Source organism: Protopterus annectens, chromosome 1.part0 (genome assembly GCF_019279795.1).
Source record: "Protopterus annectens isolate FY-2018-M chromosome 1.part0, PAN1.0, whole genome shotgun sequence".
In the NCBI taxonomy this organism is placed as follows: Eukaryota; Metazoa; Chordata; order Ceratodontiformes; family Protopteridae; genus Protopterus; species Protopterus annectens.
This window is the reverse complement of record NC_056725.1, coordinates 295496962-295519700: the sequence shown is the minus strand read 5'-3', so window position 1 is coordinate 295519700 and position 22739 is coordinate 295496962. Positions and strand designations below refer to the sequence as shown.

At 38.2% G+C, this 22739-nt stretch overlaps 1 protein-coding gene across 1 annotated transcript in view; it reads left to right on the top strand.

Moving 5' to 3' along the window:
- PRKCE (protein kinase C epsilon) overlaps positions 1-22739 on the top strand; it is a 3007622-nt gene that overhangs the window by 2470666 nt on the left and 514217 nt on the right. The gene's annotated exons all lie outside the window — the stretch shown is intronic.

Genomic DNA, 22739 nt, shown 5'->3' with positions numbered 1-22739 from the left:
AGCTTGGATAAAAACACCCAGATGGATGGCCTACCTCACACCAGAGAAACAAGGGCAACTAACTCAATACTTCAGAAAACTGGCAACTTTCACCAGGCTGACTGCAAGGAAAATCCTGCAGGCTCTGGGATTCATGGCATCTTGCATCCTACTAATCCCATGTGCAAAGCTGCATATGAGGAAACTTCAATGGTACCTAAAAAACCTATGGTCTCAACACAGCCACAGTTTGGAAACAATAATACCACTAATTCCATGTCTTCAAAAGGAATTTCTGTGGTGGGCTCAAGCATGCCAAAGAAACACAGGTCTCCCATTCTGCAAGCCTCAAGCAAATCAAATCATCACAACAGACGCCTCGGACTACGCCTGGGGGGGGCGCATATGACAGATCGGTGCATTCAGGGCAAATAGTCCCAAAGAGAAAAGCACCTACACATCAGTCAGAAGGAAATGCTAGCAGTAATAAATGCTATTATAGCTTTCAAAGACCTACTGCATCCAGGTCAGCTATTGATAAGGACGGACAACACCCCAGTAATGTGGTACATAAACAAACAGGGAGGTACCCATTCATACCCCCTATGCAGGCAAGCCATGTCTCTTTGGAACATGGCTCTAGAATTACAAATCGAGCTTCAAGCACAGTACCTGCCAGGCAAGGAAAACACACTGGCAGACAACCTAAGCAGAAATATGACAGATCCACATGAATGGAAGTTGCATCCTCAAGTTTTCGCAAAGATAACTCAAGCATGGGGAAGGCCAGACATAGATCTCTTTGCCTCCCACAGAAATCACCAATTGGCAAAATTCTGCTCAAGGACCTTTCATCCACAGGCCTAGAAGGTGGACGCACTCTCCTTCAGTTGGGCAACGATGACAGTTTATGCCTTTCCACCTCTCCCTCTGCTGCCCAAAGTTCTATTAAAAACCAGAGCAGACAGACCAAAGATGATTCTCATTGCTCCAGACTGGCCAAGACAACACTGGTACCCACTCCTGAAAAGCCTGACGCATTCCCCACCATGGATCCTGCCTCTAATGCCTCTTCTACTGACTCAGCACAACTTCAAAACTTCACAGTCAGCTGAAAACACTCAATCTAGCCGCATGGAAGATTCCTTAAATTCACAACAGGCCCTACTCTCCAAGGAGGTGCAGGATGTCATTTTGGAGGCCAGAAGACCTTCTACTAGAAAAGCTTACTCCGCCAAATGGAAACGGTTTTGTGCTTGGAATGAGAAAAAGGGTCAGAATCCTGGAATACTGAATTTACCTCAAATATTACAGTACCTAGCTGAGATGCTAAGCAGTGGACTTTCATTCTCTTCCATCAAAATCCATGCCTCAGCCATTTCTGCAGAATACAACACTGATCCTCCTTTATTCTCTCACCCACTCTTAAGGCAGTTCCTCAGAGGGGCTAAGAATATAAAACCCCCAAGTAAACAACCAGTACCTGCTTGGGATCTCAATTTCATTCTAGAGAAACTGACTTTGCCTTCTTTTGAGCCAGCTGCCTCAACAGAACTGCAATATTTGTCCTGGAAAACAGCCTTCCTGCTGGCTATCACCTCAGCTCGCAGGGTTTCGGAACTACAAGCCCATATGGCTGTGCAGCCTTTCATCATTTTCTATCAGGATAGAGTTTCCTTACGAACCAATCCTTCTTTTATGCCAAAGGTAGTATCCAGGGTAGCCTTGAATCAGGCTATCCACTTGCCTACCTTTTACCCCAATCCTCAAAACAAAGGGGAGAGACTACTACATTCCTTGGACATTCACAGACAACTACGTTATTATTTGGACAGAACAAAGCCTTTCAGAAAATCAGAGCAACTCTTTGTGTCCTATGCTACAGGGGCTCAAGGGAAGCCTATTTCCAAACAGACAGTCTCAAAATGGATAGCCCACTGCATACGCTTTTGTTACTCTCTTCATGGTAAAACTGTACCTGCAGGCATCAGGTCTCACTCCACAAGGGCCACAGCTACCTCTACAGCTTTCCTCAGGGGGGTTCCTACCAAAGATATTTTGGAAGCTGCCACTTGGAGTTCTGTGCATACTTTCTCCAAGCACTATCACCTGCCTTTATACTCCAAATCTAGAGCAAGTTTTGCCACTGCAGTTTTGCAGGGCATCCTGGCTCCTCCTAGTTCCACCTAGTGCCTACCACCCCTTTTTTAGCTTTGGTATTGTACCCATCTGTTATGACTGCAGCTGTATGCACGATGAACATAGTACAGTTTTGTACCTACCATAAATGTAGATGTTCGAGTGCTAATACAGCTGCAGTCCAGGTTTCCCTCCCTCCTTCCCCTCTGAAACAGGCCTAATGGCTAACACTTCCTCATACAACCTGATTGGGGTATTCTTTTATGGTGTATTTGCTTGCAACTAATGTTTTTTGATTATACTGTATTGCATTATTTCATAAATATATGTATTGCCTTCCTTCTGGGGGCACCTGACGAAAATGGCGTTGGCTGGTTCTTTTATACCCCTGTCACCCTGACGTCAGGGAAGAAGCGACGACAACCGACGCCGGACCTAGACTTTGGAATTCGGCCGACCGAGGACCTGCCTGACGGCAGGAAAACCCATCTGTTATGACTGCAGCTGTATTAGCACTCGAACATCTACATTTATGGTAGGTACAAAACTGTACTTTCCCCACCAGCAGCTAACACACACACACCAGTTCCCCACCAGCAGCTAACACACACACACACACACACACACACACACACACACACACACACACACACACACACACACACACACACGCACACACCAGTTCCCCACCAGCAGCTAACACACACACACCAGTTTCCCACCAGCAGCTAACACACAAACACACACACACACCAGTTCCCCACCAGCAGCTAACACGCACACACACATCAGTTCCCCACCAGCAGCTAACACACACACACCAATTCCCCACCAGCAGCTAACACACACACACCAGTTCCCCACCAGCAGCTAACACACACACACCAGTTCCCCACCAGCAGCTAACACACACACACACACCAGTTCCCCACCAGCAGCTAACACACACACACACACCTGTTCCCCACCAGCAGCTAAATACATTTTGGCAGTCTTTAAATATCCACAACTGATGTGTGAAGCATTATAACGTAAAGCAGACTTACCTGAAGCATGGACAACAGCACATAATGCTGATACATCAGCAATAACAAAAATATAATTAAACAATAATTGCCCCTTACTATGGTTCAAATAACTACCAGTCCTAAAACTGGTGGAGAAACAATGCTGATCATTAAAAAAAAATCAAGTTTTCATCTTCTTTCTTAAGTCAAAAGCTCTCGTTACTTGAAATGCAGCCAAATGGATATCAGCCTTTATTTCAATAAATGCTATAATAAGCCATATATACAGTCAGTCTATACACTGCCTACAGAATCCATTAAGTTTCTTCAAGGGAACATTAAGCAGTATACTAAACTTATGCAGCAACAAAAAGTCATCATCACTGCAGAGTTCAACATGGATATACTTGGATCAAAACATCCACAAATCAACATTTCAGCCAAAAATAGCCTTACCCAAGAAGTTATCAACCCCAGGAGACCAAGCTCCACATTTCAGTGTATATAAAATCTGTCCACCTTCCCCAGCATAAGTGATCACCTTCACAATGACACTTTAAACTTTAAAATAATTTCTAAAACTAGAGAGGATGATATTATCTCTGACCTAAAAGCAAGCTGACTGACCTCACAAATACAACTCAAAATTCAAATGTTACTCTCCAGTACTTTAATTCAGCTGGTATAATACTGATGTTAAATAAACACTTCACCTTCACTAAAATTAGGGTACATGGACACAATGCTCATGCATTACATCAATAAAATCCCTACTAAACAGCAGAAATTAGAATATGGTAATGAACAAACAGCTCTAAATACCAGGACATATTTTATGAGCTAGAAAAGAAATGCAAATAAGCCATCGAGGAATGTAAATACACTAACCTTCATATCAAACTCTCTTCGTCATATTCCTAAGCCATTCTGAAAAGTAACAACACGTGGCACAATTCAAAAATAACAAAATCATCTTCCCCTAGCCCCTACACATGACCGGCACAATTTCTTGATTTGATAAAGGCCATAACATTTCCCACTTCCATAATAAACAACATCTCTCAAACACCGTCCCAGATCCCCTAACAACAATAATAGCCTACTCCTACTGACCAGCCAGTATGCCAAGATTTTACTCTAAATTATCACAGTGAATGAAAGCCATGGGGAAAATCATAGACTTCAAACTAAATCCAAACCTTAATGACATTCATAAAGAATTCATTAAAATAGCAGATTGATCCCTCTTCCAACCTCTTGAAATACTTTCAAAAAGTCACTAACCTCCCACAGAGACACAGAACATTTCAAGCAGTCCGCTCAACAAATATGACCAAAGCAGTTAGAAGAAACGGCAGTGAGAAACTTAACAATAACTTCAGTTAGCGAAAGAGCTCAACAAATATGACCAAATGACTTCAGTTAACAAAAAAGCAGCGAGTTGACCGAGCTCACATAAGTCTGCGAGAGAAGCACTTCAGTTACACACAATAATACCTGTCTGATTCTTACGTCAGTTCACGTCAGTTCACGGCACGGCAGTACCAGAAATAGTTATTTCCACAGCCAGCCGGAAATGTGTGCCCTTGAGCTGAATGAGCTCAGTTCCGATAGACTGATGGAGCTGACGTCATCGCGCATGGGATGACATCAGCTCCGAAAGCGCGAAAGAACAATATTTTTTAAAAAATCGGGAATCGTGGCACCCCATTATTTGAACCCCAAAACATGGTAAAAACCGAGTAATTCGGTGCAGTTGAGAGGTATGGGTGGGTGGCACTGATCACTCTGGTGTAGCATCTTCAGCCACTGTGGACCTGGGGTTATCCACGTCTACTGAGGCTGTTGGGGAAGGGAGAGCCACTCTTATTGGTCTTGGGAGAGGAAACAGGGAAGGTTTCCCTCTTTTGTCAGAATGTTGTGCCCATTGCTAGAGAAGCTACAGCTGCCATTAATAACACTGTTGGCCCCATTTTCCTATTAAAAAGGAACAGAAAACTAAACATGTATCTACTGCTGCTCAGATTTCTTTGAACAGGAGTAATATGGGTTTAATTCAGGCTACTGATCCTACTTATAAACCGGTTTCTGGTAAGAGAAAGAGGGACACGTCTTTTCCTGAAGAGATTCATAATTCTGAATCTGAACAGGAGGATGAAGGGACAAAATATAGGATTTTCTCCTCAGATTTCTAATTCAAACTCAGAGGAGATCTCAGTTTCTCATTCTCTCTGTCAGGGTTTCTCTGATACTATTTCCAGAATGTGCCAGTGTTTTCAGAGGGAGAACACTGAGGTTTCTCAGTTCCTCAATAAATACTATGAGCTTTTACTGAATGAATTTCCAGAACCTTCACCTATTCCTCCAGTTCTGTCATCTTTCGAGGATGTGTATGGAATTGCCTATAATTTTCCTGATTGTCAGCCAGCTGCCTGTTAAAAAAATGGGATAGGTTGTATAATGTTTCATAGTCTTTTAAGTTTTATACGCTCAACCCAAAATGACCCAGTAGCTGTACTTAGTTAATCCTGCTGCTGCTAAATATTTAGTTAATTCCAATCCTACTCTTTCTGATAAGGATGTGAAGGTTATTGATTAGTATGGGAAAAAATGTAATCTTCTGCAAGTTTGATTTTCAGAATTTTTATTAGTCTGTCATGTGTGTTAAAGCATGTTCTGACTAATTGTGAAAATATAAAGAATGTTTTGTCAGCAGTTTGAGGGAAGGTCTGCTTTCAATCATTTTGTTTTTTTCTGTTCTACAAGTCACTACTCATTGTTTACAATGTGTGTATGACTCAGTTGATACTTCTTCCAGGGCTGTGGCCACTGGTACTTTTTTGAGAAGGTTTGTCTGGCAGCATTCTCAGAACTTCCCAGATGATGGTAAAAATGACATACTAAATTCTTCTTTGGATAGAGATTTAATTGTTGCCCCCTCTACTGCAGAGGTGATTAAAAAGTGCAATAAAAGGGGTAAGTTGATATTGGAAATCTCTCAGATTTTTCAGCCCTTCTTTTCCATATTTTCTATGGGGGGTTCTCTAGCTCCTCATCCAATTTTGCCCAAAAACAAAATAAACAGTCTCAGCAAAATGCAGGTATACAGATGTCTAAAAGAACTGTCAAGGTGGTCCCAAAAATAATTCTGATACCCCCTAAAATGAAGGACAGACCAACAAGTCAGAATGATTATGTAAGGGACCTTATCCCCCTACCCTGGCAGCCCCTTTTCCCTTTCAGAAAGTCTGAATCTCCACTTTTTACACAGGCAACAGATAGTTTCAGAAAATGGGTTCTGAAGATCATTCATCAAGGTTACAGATGGCAGTGGGAGGAAATTCCTTGTTTCCAAGGGGTAATGCCTCATCCATCAGATTAGACTCTTTTATTTCTACATGTCCTTCATCACATGCTATCCCAGAGAGTGATAGAATGAGTTTCTCCATCCCATACAGAAAAATAATTATTCAAGAATGTTTTTAGTGCCAGAGAAAAAAATGTTTGGAGAGCAGCTCTGAATCTTTCTTTCCTAAACATTTTGTGATCATGCCCAAGTTCAAAATACTGTCACTTCACAACCTGTCATCTCTTTCTCATTCAAATTTCTTGTTAACACTAGATTTAAAAGATGCTTATCAACACTTCCCTTTTCATCCAGACTTTGGGTGTTTTTTTAAAATTTTGTATGTCTGGATCACTTCATCTGTTCTCTGCTTTTCCCTTCCTACTATCCACGGAAACAAGAGTGCTCACAAAGTGTCTAGCTCCAATTATAGCTTAGTGCAGAGCATCCACATTTTTCCATATTTAGACAACTTGATTATCTGTGCAGAGACTTTTTCAAAGTGTCAGAAATCTCATATTTAGGTGAGAGATGTTTTACACAAGGTGGGATTCCAAGAGAACAGTCACAGTGTTCCTGTGGTCTCAGCTAGACACCCCAGTTCAAAGAGCTTTTCTACCACAAGGAAAAATAGATTTATACCTAAATCTATTTCTGAGGTTTTCCACCCTGACTTTGGTCTCTGTGAGGGAATACCTTTGGAATTTGAGTCTATGTTTGTATGATACTCCTGGCAGGACTCCATATGAGAAAGATATGTTGGTATCTGAGGTCTGTTTAGTCCCAGCAGCAGCATCCTTTGTCATTTCAGATCCCAGTCCTGGTGTTTGTCAGAAGGGAAATTACTTGGTGGCTACATAAAATATCCTTAAATCCAAGTCTCCCATTCTCACTTCCTGTTCCAAAGCAGTCACTCACTACAGACACCTCGGGCTTTGCTTGGGGATTAGTTTCTGGAGAGATAAAAAGTGCAATGTGTGTGGAACAGAAAGGATTGATGCAAGCACATAAATATAAAAGAGATGCCCTGATCAAGGCACTCAATTCTCTGAATCATTTTTGGTCTCTAGGATCTCTTCAAGTTGTTAGACAATACCACAGTCATGTGATACATCAACAAGCAAGGGGCAACCAGGTTGTACCTCCTTTGCAGACTAGCCATGTTAGCTTGGGATATAGCTTCACAGCAGTCTCACTTTACAGGCATCCTACATTCCATCAGAGTAAAACTGTGTGGCAGACAAGCTGAGCAGGACAATGACAGATCCTCACAAATAGAAACTAGATCAGAGGATTTTGAGAGATCTAATCTGTCTGTGAGGAATTCCCGAAATAAACTTATTTGCCTCCTCTCTGAACAATCAGCTGGCAAGTGTCTGTTACAGGATTCCCAGCAAGAAGGCCTGAAAGACAGATGCCTTCTTTTTCTTAGAAAGAAATGTTCCTGTATGCTTTTCCACCTGTCCATTAATATCTAGGGTATTTTTGAAAAGTCAGGAGGATTCCCTAAATATCATTGTGGTGACTCCCTTCTGGCCCAGGCAACTGTAGTTCTCCCCTATTTTGGAAATGGCCCGGGACAATTACCACAACTTTACTCACAGAATGGATCTACTCACACAAAATCAGCGGTGTTTAATGCACCTCGACTCCAGTCAACTTCAGTAGACTGCCTGGATGCTAATCTAAATTCTCTTTAGCTGGTACTAATGGAGGCAAGAAAGCTTGCTACTAGAAAAATCATATCTTAGCAAATGGAATTTCTTTTCTAGTTGGTGCCAGCAACATAACCAGCACCCATTCAGGACTTGTTGTTAATTGGTTTTACAGTATTCGCATGACTTATTATCTTGTGACCTTTCCTACTCCCTCATCAATGTTCATTTGTTGTCCATTTCAGCATGTGTGTCCCTGGTCATGGATCTTCCTCTTTGAATGAGTTTTCATGTCAAAATGTTTTTGAAAGGGGTTTCACATACGAGGCCTCCTAGAAGCCTGGTAGCTCTTGCTTGGGATTTTAATTTGGTGTTAGATAACTTAACACTTGCTCCATTTGAAGTAGCTAACCTGGCTGGCATGAGATTAATAACAAGGAAAACAGTTTTACTGATCACTCTGATCTCTGCAAGAAGGGTATTTGAGTTGCAAGGTCTTATGGTGAGTCAAACCAGTTTCATTTTTGCAGGGACAGGGGTTTCTTTGAGAACTAATCCTTCTTTTATGCCTAAAGTGATATCTGAGTTTACTTTAAGCCACACACTCCCCCTTTTCTTTCTTGATCCTAAAAGTGAGGGGAAAATGATACTCCATACCTTAGATGTCCACAGACAATTTGGGTGCTATCTTGACAGATTTAAATATTTCATATCTTTGGATCTGTTGCCATTTTCTTGTGGAAGGAAAGAAGAAGGGACAACTTGTGACAACACAGACTTTTTCCAAATGGTTATCTAAGGCTATTACCTTTTGTTATACTCACAGCAACAGAACTATTCCGGGCAGGTTCAAGGTCCATTTTACCAGGGCCATTGCTTCATTCTATGTTTTTTTTGGAAAAGGTTGGATTCTAGAAGTGTTCTAGAAACAACAACTTGATCATCTGTGCATACACTTACAAAGCACTCTGAATTTGATTCATTCTCTAGGTATGGATCAGGCTTTACTAAGACCATTATCCAGGGGGATCCTGCACTCTTCTCTTTCCATTAGCCACTTCCTCCCTCCATCCCCAGTTTGTATTATTTTTTTTTATAATTTATTTATGCCATGGTGTAAATTCTTATTTTTTGTTATTCCAAGCATTGTCCTTTCAGAGCTCAGCCTCCCTCTGTCTGTTGACCTGAAAATACTGAAGAGCTTGACACCCCAAATCTTTTCTTTTAATCAGCTCAACTTGATTTGACTGGCAGGTTTGGAGATGTGGAAGGTGCCCTGAAGATTTGGATGTCTTTCGCTGAATTTAGCCCATAGAGCTGAGGCTACTGCAACAGTGATCATTTAAACATCTACTGTTGTGTTAAGTTTATGTTCTAGTAATGTCTGTTGTCATGGGTGCAAAATAAACTTAACAAATGTGTAATCAGCGATTCATGGTGATTTCCTTAAGTCAGGTACTGTTTAGTATTTTTATCTATAATTCTTTTACTGATGCTACTTACTTATTTTACTTGGCTTATAAACTAATGCCCCTACCTATTTTTGGAGATAAAAGCAAAAATCCCTAAGCATATGTACAGAAGGCCATGGTAAAACAAATGAATATGTGTGCAAAGAGATTTTCAAATCTCCTTTTATTGGGATATCATGGGAGGAAAATGTGATATTTTAGCTCACTCGGCAAAATACAGCCTAAAATGAGGTTGGGTGCCATGTCTGGACTGCATTTTAAATCCGTTTAGTCAATACTTCTCTGACTTTGTTAAAAGTCACTGGCCGCTATCACTAGCTCCATCATTTTGTAAGGGTTACATTACGTGTAGAGAGATTTTGCTGTGGTTGATGTTTTTTGTAATACCATAAGTTGTTTAGAGAATAATTTTGTGTAGCTGTACACAAATGCCTTGTTATTGATGCATTCACTTATACAGTGTCAGGCATGTTAGATTCTGCTCCATGCCTGCTGTGATACTTGTTTGGGTTGCCTTGTCTCATTCAGGCCTATGGCACTGCTGCTACAGTTTAGCTTAAGGGTACTACTGGTTCTGTATTATTTGGTGCCACAGTTGAGCTGCTTAAATATGAGAAAATTATTTAAATTGAATAGGTAGGACAAAAGCTGCTTTACTTTTTTAATTGAAAAGATTTTCTAGCATATAAAAGTTTAATTATGGTCCAGAACTATAGGCAGTTCCTGTCCAGCATGCCATCAAATAGGAATTTGATACCTTCTTAAAAGAGTGCTGCAAGGTGTGAATTAGTTAACAACTTCAGAATAGTAGTCCAAAATGAAAATGCACAACTAACTTCAACATCTGTCAGAATTTTGCAAGCCATTGATTTTGTTTGTACTTTTTTTTTCTTTTTACTGTACTGCAGTCTGTCATGAACTAGGGACTAAGAAAAGGTCCCAGTTGTGAAAAGTGCATACAGTATAAAATTTGAGAAGAACAAGACAAGGGAATATAGGTTTTAATACAGTTTGATGCTAATATGATATCCCATAAAAGATCATTTTTGAACATGTAATAAAAATATGCGAGACTGCAACATGAGTCTGATTCCATGGACTGTAGCACATTAAATAAGAAATAACATTATGTGCCGCTACAGAACTATGGTGGTATTGACTTTGCCTGTAGGGATCGGTTGGATCCTTCATGATGCCTTTTTCCCATTATTAGCGGAACAGAAAAACATTTCTGCCAGTTGACTTGCTGGCATCATTTTTACAATTTTTCTCACAGCTGTGTGAGTAACTGGGTGGAAGTGTGTCACTGAAGATCTCGTTAAAACAGCACTGTCTGCCTGCCCTCTGTCTTAAGCTCTTATTTTAGAAAGTACATAATGCTTTTTCTCATATTCTCTGCACAGATGTGGAACATTTTGCAGCTTGATACTAGTTAAATCTCCATGTGAACAAAAGACAAATACAAATACACACACACACACCATATGTCTTAGGCTGTTCTCATTTAATATTTTGACTGAGACCATCTTTAATGCAGTTTAGGCAAGGCTCCTGCAATGTGGTGTTTGGAGTAACCTTCTGTCATTATGTATAGTTTTTACAGTTTGAGTTGCTTGATATTCAGCATGCATACAATAAAAGCTGAGTAAGCATTTTAACACTAAGCAAGCTCGATTTTCAAAAGGTTTTATTTTCATGAAGAGATAAGTAAAGCAGTATTCATGTGTTCTAGTGATAGTAAGTATTCTGACTTTTAAATGCAGTAGAAGTAGAAATTCAAAAATACTGACATCAATGTTTTAAACTGCAGTCTGTCTTTTCTGGACCCCCCCTGCAAAAAAATCTTACAATCACAACTTGGAAATTTGCACAGACTTAAGAAGTTCCAATAGAGAGAAGCATTCATTCACACAAGATGGAGGATAGATGTTATGCACTGCTGAGTACTTTAAACTGTATTTTTAGTTCTTATTGCAGTGCTCTTATTGGAAAGATCATATACCCCTCGATATAGTCATGTCATTGTTTGATTGCTTTTTTGTAGTATGAATGCCATACTGTCAAAGGTGCTGCCTTAGTAGTTGAAACAAAACAACTACTGAATGAACTGTTTAACTCTTTTCTTGTTGTATACTTACAGGAAAAGCATCTCTAAGTTACTTTTGAAATGGATAATTATTTCAATGAGGCTGGAGCTAGTACATACCAAATTTAGAATTGTGCATTTTTTGTATAAACAAACACTAGTTCACCTTAGGATGTACATTTATATTCCACTGATCAATGTTTATAGTACTTTGTGTACTATGTTAGTATACGTTATTCTGAAAAGTATAGGTATGTGCACAAGCGACACTTATAATAAGCTTAAAGCCCACTACACTGTCATTTTTATAATTTTTGCAAGGGTTATACTATCTGGAATAAGCAACAGTGAGTGCTTCTTAGATGGCAGACAGAGGTAACCATGTAAAAACAACAGACTATGCAAGTATATCTACATTAGTGTGCACTCGTATAGATACATGCATACATGCTGACATGTACGTTTGTTAATTTACAGAAAAACCAGAAGAAAGTGAGCACTCCAAAGGACACCCAACTTTATTCCCAAACAGTTACGTGCTTTCCTCTCCACTACAGAGACTTTCTCAGAACAAAAATCACAACTTTACCCAACCAAGTTAAATACACCCATAAATTATTCAATTAAGCAACAGTTAAACAGCAAAATAAAGGTACAGGTACTCCACGACAATCGAAGCCAACCAGTCTTACGTAAAAATCCTTTATTAAGAACAGTAGAACAGTAAGCGCTTTCGCATCTACAATGGATGCTTCATCAGACTTGAATAAAAACTTAAAAAGCAGTTTCATTAAAATACTCTAAAGCATAGTCGCATGGACCAATGGCTGCTTAATCACAATTATAGTAGCGTCTCACCTAAAAGGTGTATGTGATTATACATTATCTTAAAAACAAAAACCTTACAAGTCAACAAACTTAGCTAAAAAATACATCAAAAGCAACATGAATATAGTGATATAAGTCAAGAAAATATATAAATAAACATAAAAATCAATTGTGTTTAAGAGCAAGATCTCTAAGGAAAGGTTTTATAGTAACTCTTTCATTGAGACCATGCCCAACATCTGCCTGCAGTCTAATGATCCATTTGTTCTCTTCCTTTTCAGTGAAATTCCCTATGTTCCCTAGTCTCATGGAGGTATGCATCAGCTCCAGTACTAAAAACTCAAAACTGTGTCTGGTGGCTTTCAATAACACATGCCTTGCTAACGCATTAGTTTCATTTTCTTTATTAATGGCATATAGAGTTCTATTGATCTTCCCTACATAGAACATAGTGCATGTCTGGCATACCGCTAGGTATACCAGGTTTCGAGTACTGCAATCTGCATAATGGTTGAACTCATAAACCTTCTTAGTGTCTGGATGTTCAAACCTAACATGCTTCGAAATAAAAGAGCAGTGATTACAATTACGACATGGGAAAGTGCCTTTCCTAACTGACGTAGGTCTACTATCCTTTTCACTGTCATAACACAGCATGTCTTTCAAGCTTCTACTCTTCTTATAAGAGAAGCTGGGGTGAGTGCGCAAGATGATTTTCAGCCTCTCATCTAATAGTAGAATCCCCTAATTTTTCTTGATGACATCTGTAATCTTCCTGTTCCTATCAGTGTAAGTAATGACCATCCTTTGCTTGTTTGTGGGAGCTTCAACCACTTCCAAACCTGTATTGGAGCTCTTATGAATATAGGGTTTGGCCTTCCCTTCACGTTTACCGGATTCTAGATTTGATAAATCTCTGTCATGGTAACCCCTATTTTTGAATTCATCCTGCAGGTTGGATATAGCTACTTCGAAGTCCTTATTGTTACTAGTTAGGCGAGAACATCTCATAGCCTGATTCCTCACTATATTTTTGTGTATGTGAGGTATATTCGTGTTGCTTTTGATGTATTTGTTTAGCTAAGTTTGTTGAACTTATAAGTTTTTTGTTTTTAAGATAATGTATAATCACATACACCTTTTAGGTGAGACACTACTATAATTGTGATTAAGCAGTCATTGGTCCATGTGACTATGCTTTAGAGTATTTTAATGAAACTGCTTTTTAAGTTTTTATTCAAGTCTGATGAAGCGTCCATTGTAGACGTGAAAGCGCTTACTGTTCTACTGTTCTTAATAAAGGATTTTTACGTAAGACTGGTTGGCTTGATTGTCGTGGAGTACTTGTACCTTTATTTTGCTGTTTACTTGTTTTTTTTTACAGGTACCTTACCCTAGGAGGTCTCTATTTTTGTTGTTGTTAAGCAACAATTAAAATGCTTAAAGTAATGTCAAACTTCCAATGTTAACATAGTTCACCACATTGTTTTAAAAATTCTTAAAAACAAGATTTAAACAAAATGTTACATTGTTTTATGTTAAAAATGTGTTTACATAAATTAACAAACCAAAAACAATTTTTTCTTTAATTTTTTTAAAAGCCTAAGTTCTCAAATAAACTAACCTGAAATTTGGTCAAGTTTAAGAATGCTAGCAATATTAATGGTTTCATTAATGCCTGGAAATCTAGAGGCATTCATAAACAATTGCCATTTTAATTCCATTACATCCAAGTGCACATCCAAAATACCCCCTTTTTCATCCTCATTGAGGTGTTGCAAGACCAAAAATTTGAAACAATGTGTGGTATGTTCGCATATGTGGCTATATAGTGCACTGGTTACCCTACCATGCTTGATGTCATCTAAATGTTCTCCCATTATAATTTTCAACACTAAATCCATTAAAACAATTATTTTATTGATCTCATCTTGATCAAACATTTTGGTTTTATAAAGCTGTTGTTCCAGCCAAACAGTCCCTATATATTGGGGAATAACTGAAAACAGGTTTACTACATCAATAGTAACCAGAAAAACCTCATTTGTTAGATCAAAACCATTTAACTTATTAATGAAATGCCAGGAGTCCTTACTAATATAGTCAAAGAAAGACAAAGCTTTTTGCATCAAGTCATCCAAGTACTTGGAAATCAAATGAGTTTTACTTCTTTTACCATACACTACGGGCCGAAATTTCACATTAACCAAGCCTTTTTATATCTTAGGTATGCCAAATATATTTGGCACCATAGGATGCTCATTTCTAAGGTAATGGTGCTCATCCACATCGATGTGGCCCTGGAAAACCATGTCATCCAAAACCAAATCGATCTTTCTGTATGCCACCATAATTTCATTAAAAGAACTTTCATGATATGAATCCTCCATTAATATATTACTCATGCTGTCCAAATAATCACCTCTCTCCATGACCACCACCCCACTGCCCTTGTCAGGCTTCATAAACCTAATGGTGGGGTCTTTGACTTAATGCAGCATGAGTTGCTTTTCTTCCTCTGTTAAATTCGAATAATCAGCCTGTGTATTGAACCTATGCCTTTTCCTTATTTCTTTTTCACAACTTTTTTCAAACAATTCCACCATTTTATTTAAAGGCGGATTAAAAGTACTAGGCTTTTTACATTTTCCTTTTAATTGTTCCCCCATATTTGTATCATGCCTGAACCAAATTTGTAAGTTTAATTTTCTTGTGTATTTCTTTAAATCAATAAGGGACTCCACCAGATTTCTTTTTCTACAGGAGACAAATGTGAATCCTTTTGCTAAAAAATCTGCATGCTCCACTCTAATTTCCATTTTTGAGTAGTTGTAAATTTTAAAATCCCCTTCGGTATTAATCACTATCTCAGGGCCCACCATGTTAAACTCAAGTTGTTTATCCAAACAGTCCACCAGTATGTTTACCATTTCGTCACCCTGATTGTCGGTGCTTTTAGTTAATGCCATATAATAACCACTTATTTCATCGCCAATTGCCAACCCAGGCTCATTAAAAACCTGTTCTATAACATTTAAATTGTTTCCAATGGCAATATCAGACAAAACCCCCTGGCTAGTGTCAGAATAAACAGATAATTCCATAAGCGTGTTGTCAAATTCCTGACCACCACCCTTATGTTTTTCTTCACCAACATTATATCCAACCTCCCAACCCTCCAGGTCAGGATCCATTGGCATAGGACTGCCATCGCTCCCATTCTTACTGTTTAATTTTCCATTCTCAGTGTCATGGGTACCACAATCAATTCTGTTAACACAACCAACAAAAGTCTCACACTCCATAACCCCCTTCTCAAAGATAAAATTGGGTAAATCGCTATGCATTTGGACATTAGCATTTCCTGTTACATTTGTTTCAACATTGTGTATGTCAGGATTTTTGGTCACTTCATAACAAATACATTCCCCCCTATTTAATGGATGAATCAGCACACAATTCAACATGTCAAATGATGTACCCATATTGTTTGCGGTGTTAATAGCAGCAATATTCATATCAAAAACAGTACCTTCAAGTTTGGCAAATTTCTCATTTGTGTGACCCACTCCATTTGTGTTAAATTCTTTGTTGATGTCCCCAGTTGGAGCCACATGCTCACCATTACCACCAGTACAAGGACCAAATCACACACTACACCAGATTCCTGGACGATTTATTCCTGATTTGGAAAGGGACCGAGGATAGTCTTAATGAATTTTTAGTATATATTAATAGAACTGTAGAGTTTTTCAAGTTCACTTTTGAATACAACAACGAACACATTATTTACTTAGATGTTGATTTAACCATTGATTATTCCCAGAAATTTTTTTTAACTAAAATACATACAAAAAAAACTTTTCTAATTCGTATTTAGATTATGGGAGTTGCCACCCTGATTATCAGAAAAAAGGAGTGGTAAAAGGACAATTGATAAGGGCAGCTAGGATGGCTAGTTCAGAAGCTGACTTTTTGATTGAGTTGGATTTTATTTGTAAAATGTTCAAGCAAAGAGGAATCCTGGCTGGCTTTTGGAAAATTTAACTAAAGAGGTTATTTTTAAGCGCAGACATGGGATATACATACCAATTTTGGGCTTAATATAATGGGATGGTTAACTCCATTATTGAGGTGGTAAATGACCACTGGGATATCTTGAAGTGTGATGCAGGTATAGGTTCTAAAGTTGGAAAACACCCCAAGTACGTTTTTAAAAGAGATAAATGTATTAAGAACATTCTTGAGGGGGTGAGACTTATACACAAGACAAATAGAAGAGAGGGTAATTTTAAATGTAATGCTTGTTCTTTGTGTCCACACATATTTGAAACTGGGGTTTATGTGAAAATTAATGGATATAGGTTGCATATTGGGGGCCACTACAATTGTAATAGTAAATGGGTGATTTATATGGCTAAATGTCAGAAATGTCCCATTTTCTATATAGGTAAAACTAGTAGGAAATTGAAAATTAGAATGGGAGAACATTTACGTGACATCAAGCATGGTAGGGTAACCAGTGTACTATATAGGCACATAAGCGAATATACTACACATTGTTTCAAATTTTTGGTCTTGCAGCACCTCAATGAGGATGAAAAAGGGGGTATTTTGGATGTGCACTTGGATGTAATGGAATTAAAATGGCAATTGTTTATGGATGCCTCTAGATTTCCAGGCATTAATGAAAACATTAGTATTGCTAGCTTTCTTAAACTTGACCAAATTTCAGGTTAGTTTATTTGAGAACTTAGGTTTTTAAAAAAACTTTTTAAAAAATTTGCTTTTGGTTTGTTAATTTATGTAAACACATTTTTAACATAAAACAATGTAACATTTTGTTTAAATCTTGTTTTTAAGAATTTTTAAAACAATGTGGTGAACTTTGTTAACATTGGAAGTTTGATATTGCTTTAAGCATTTTAATTGTTGCTTAATTGAATAATTTATGGGTGTATTTAACTTGGTTGGGTAAGGTTGTGATTTTTGTTCTGAGGAAGTCTCTTTAGTGGAGAGGAAAGCGCTTAACTGTTTGGGAATAAAGCTGGTGTCCTTTGGAGTGCTCACGTTCTTCTGGTTTTTCTGTGGTTTGCTGAGTTCTAGTTCTACACATTTGTTAATTTAACAAAAAAAGTGGTGTTGTACAGAGTTAGGGTTTCCTGTGCTGTCTTATGCAGTCAGAAGTATTGGCTGGTCAAATGCAGGAGATCAAAGATGTTAGGGGAACCATTCTTTTACCTACCCCATATCTAAATCACCTTCTACCACATAAAAATAACTGCTTCACCATAGTGACACACTTGGTAGTACATTTTAACATGACTGCCATAGTACCACATTCATTCTTAGGCCCTGCAGGTGGCCCACCAGTAACATGCAGATAATTTATTCGAATGCTTAACGTACACTGTTAACAGGAGCTGTGGTACAGCTGTAATGGATACTTATACTGAAGAAGCTATGACTGCTATCACAATTTGTATACTACACAGTTAAACAAACATTTCAGAGCTATCATGAATTAGAACAACAATGAGACTGAGCTGACTTAAAACAACTGAGAAAGGTAAATGAATTGTATAAAACTTCATCAGGTATATTGCTTGATAAAAACATCATTCATTTTCTCTGCAACACTAGTGGTTGTGAACTGCATGTTCATATTGCTGTGTTTTGAAATGGGCAAAGTGGTTTTCATTTCTAATATGTTGATTTAACTGATTCTGTGAAACGGGAGAGATATTACTGCAAGACTTATGCCATGTTACTAATTAAGAATCCATAGTGAGTACTGAAGTGTGACTATTTCCAGTGTGTGGGTTATGTGAGATAATACTCAAGATACAGTAATTTCAATGTCAGACAGGAGAGAAGCAGGGTGGTGCGGATTGCAATAGGGATCTGTTTGACTGGTTATAGGAAGAGAGACTAATATTCTCGAGGGGTGGAGACACGATGAATCTCCTTAGTGTAACTAGAGATTGTCTGGTGGGTATTGGTGAGGATAACTTAGGTTGGCATACCCTTATATATGAGGAGCACAATCCAGCAGCAATTCCAGATTCATGTCAGAAGAGATTAGCAAGTTTAGGTTTTACGGTATATTATCACAGCACATTTCTGCATGAGATAGGATTGAAAGCATTGGATTAAACAAAGCACCCAGATAGCTGTATTGTTTAGCTGTGATAGTCAGATTATTTATTAAGTTGGTTGTTTTAACTCATCTGTACTGCACATAGAGCAGAAAAGAGGACAGGCTGTTTGTTTGTTGTCTGGGGTAGAACAGATCTATGTGGACCTTTTTTAGATCCAGCAGTGTTTTGTTAGGTGATTTGCACAAAGTTAAACAGTAAGTAAATTGTGGCTGAATGAATCAAATCCTGGTCTACTGTGACAGCTTGTTAACAGTTTGTAGCTTTAAGCATCTGTGCTAACTGCCAGTGTTTTCATTTCTCAGGATGAATTCAGTTTTGTAGTCCAAGTGTTGTGTGGCTAGATAGAGATCATGACTCTGGGTGACCAGGTATGAATGCTGCAGAGTCGGTGCTGGAGATGTGTTTGAAGGAGTAACAAAGAGAAGTATTCCCTAATATCACAGCGTCACTTTTTTTCTATGTTTAACCATTGTTTGTTTTGGTAATGTTCAAGGTACTTAGCAGACAGATCCTAAGTACAAAAACAGTGTTGTCTTTTATTCTGTAGGATTTATACCACCATCTGCATGAGGCAGCCATACCACAGTCCCATAAACAACATTCCAAAGAAATTCACTATTGTATATTTCTTACTGAGGTGTAATGTGTTCACATTACATAGATGAGTTTTGCATCAGTATTATGTATGTTTTCTGCATGTTGGAAGTTGCCATTTCATGCAGTTCATATTACTGAGGAAGTATATTAGTGCATTACTGTAGCATCCTGTGTGCCACCAAGTATGTTGTGGTAACATGGGGGTATCGTGATGCCACAGATAATCTAAACTAAAAGTTACATTAGATATTCCCAGTAACTGCGTGAACCTCTAAGTTATTTGTGAATATTTAAGTTTTGAACTCCAGAGATTTGCAACTATTCCACTTGCTCAACAGGGCTAAAGTTTTAAAATGAACTTTAGGCCTGAATATGTGGGAGTGGAGGCTGAAGCTGACATGCTTTATATGTTCTCTTTGCTCTGTATTTTTTGGTTCATGATCTTCAGGGAATGCAGACAGACCTCTTTATGTTGCTTTTAATATTTTTGTGATCGAGTCTTATCTTAATTTTAATTTGTGTAGACTCTTGATGAACTTTTGTATGTTGATAACTTATTACAGAGTTTTTGGTGTATGTTGTGAAAACAAACTACTCTCCTAGTAATCTTACTTTTCCTGACAAGTATGTTCAGATAGTTTTGTACATGCATGGAGACAAACTGCCAGCAAGTAACTCAGTACTCACTAATAAGACAGTTACAGGCTAAACTAAGCTTCTCACGTATAAGCCTGTAGCCCAAAGTACAAAAGTATATTAAATGTTGTGTGGTACACTGGTAGAGTAATTATATTCTGAATGACAGCGCTGGTACTTGCTAATAAATGTAGTAATGTACAGGGCAGAGTAATCATGCTCTGACAGTGCTGGTATTTTCCTAATACATGTAGTATGGTACAATGGAATAGTAATTATGCTCTGACAGTGCTGGTATTTTCCTAATACATGTAGTATGGTACAATGGAATAGTAATCATGCTCTGACAGTGCTGGTATTTTCCTAATACATGTAGTATGGTACAATGGAATAGTAATCATGCTCTGACAGTGCTGGTGTTTTCCTAATACATGTAGTATGGTACAATGGAATAGTAATCATGCTCTGACAGTGCTGGTGTTTTCCTAATACATGTAGTATGGTACAATGGAATAGTAATCATGCTCTGACAGTGCTGGTGTTTTCCTAATACATGTAGTATGGTACAATGGAATAGTAATCATGCTCTGACAGTGCTGGTGTTTTCCTAATACATGTAGTATGGTACAATGGAATAGTAATCATGCTCTGACAGTGCTGGTGTTTTCCTAATACATGTAGTATGGTACAATGGAATAGTAATCATGCTCTGACAGTGCTGGTGTTTTCCTAATACATGTAGTATGGTACAATGGAATAGTAATCATGCTCTGACAGTGCTGGTGTTTTCCTAATACATGTAGTATGGTACAATGGAATAGTAATCATGCTCTGACAGTGCTGGTATTTTCCTAATACATGTAGTATGGTACAATGGAATAGTAATCATGCTCTGACAGTGCTGGTGTTTTCCTAATACATGTAGTATGGTACAATGGAATAGTAATCATGCTCTGACAGTGCTGGTGTTTTCCTAATACATGTAGTATGGTACAATGGAATAGTAATCATGCTCTGACAGTGCTGGTGTTTTCCTAATACATGTAGTATGGTACAATGGAATAGTAATTATGCTCTGACAGTGCTGGTGTTTTCCTAATACATGTAGTATGGTACAATGGAATAGTAATCATGCTCTGACAGTGCTGGTGTTTTCCTAATACATGTAGTATGGTACAATGGAATAGTAATCATGCTCTGACAGTGCTGGTATTTTCCTAATACATGTAGTATGGTACAATGGAATAGTAATCATGCTCTGACAGTGCTGGTATTTTCCTAATACATGTAGTATGGTACAATGGAATAGTAATCATGCTCTGACAGTGCTGGTGTTTTCCTAATACATGTAGTATGGTACAATGGAATAGTAATCATGCTCTGACAGTGCTGGTGTTTTCCTAATACATGTAGTATGGTACAATGGAATAGTAATCATGCTCTGACAGTGCTGGTATTTTCCTAATACATGTAGTATGGTACAATGGAATAGTAATTATGCTCTGACAGTGCTGGTGTTTTCCTAATACATGTAGTATGGTACAATGGAATAGTAATCATGCTCTGACAGTGCTGGTGTTTTCCTAATACATGTAGTATGGTACAATGGAATAGTAATCATGCTCTGACAGTGCTGGTATTTTCCTAATACATGTAGTATGGTACAATGGAATAGTAATCATGCTCTGACAGTGCTGGTGTTTTCCTAATACATGTAGTATGGTACAATGGAATAGTAATCATGCTCTGACAGTGCTGGTATTTTCCTAATACATGTAGTATGGTACAATGGAATAGTAATCATGCTCTGACAGTGCTGGTGTTTTCCTAATACATGTAGTATGGTACAATGGAATAGTAATCATGCTCTGACAGTGCTGGTATTTTCCTAATACATGTAGTATGGTACAATGGAATAGTAATCATGCTCTGACAGTGCTGGTATTTTCCTAATACATGTAGTATGGTACAATGGAATAGTAATCATGCTCTGACAGTGCTGGTGTTTTCCTAATACATGTAGTATGGTACAATGGAATAGTAATCATGCTCTGACAGTGCTGGTGTTTTCCTAATACATGTAGTATGGTACAATGGAATAGTAATCATGCTCTGACAGTGCTGGTGTTTTCCTAATACATGTAGTATGGTACAATGGAATAGTAATCATGCTCTGACAGTGCTGGTATTTTCCTAATACATGTAGTATGGTACAATGGAATAGTAATCATGCTCTGACAGTGCTGGTATTTTCCTAATACATGTAGTATGGTACAATGGAATAGTAATCATGCTCTGACAGTGCTGGTGTTTTCCTAATACATGTAGTATGGTACAATGGAATAGTAATCATGCTCTGACAGTGCTGGTGTTTTCCTAATACATGTAGTATGGTACAATGGAATAGTAATCATGCTCTGACAGTGCTGGTGTTTTCCTAATACATGTAGTATGGTACAATGGAATAGTAATCATGCTCTGACAGTGCTGGTGTTTTCCTAATACATGTAGTATGGTACAATGGAATAGTAATTATGCTCTGACAGTGCTGGTGTTTTCCTAATACATGTAGTATGGTACAATGGAATAGTAATTATGCTCTGACAGTGCTGGTGTTTTCCTAATACATGTAGTATGGTACAATGGAATAGTAATCATGCTCTGACAGTGCTGGTATTTTCCTAATACATGTAGTATGGTACAATGGAATAGTAATCATGCTCTGACAGTGCTGGTGTTTTCCTAATACATGTAGTATGGTACAATGGAATAGTAATCATGCTCTGACAGTGCTGGTGTTTTCCTAATACATGTAGTATGGTACAATGGAATA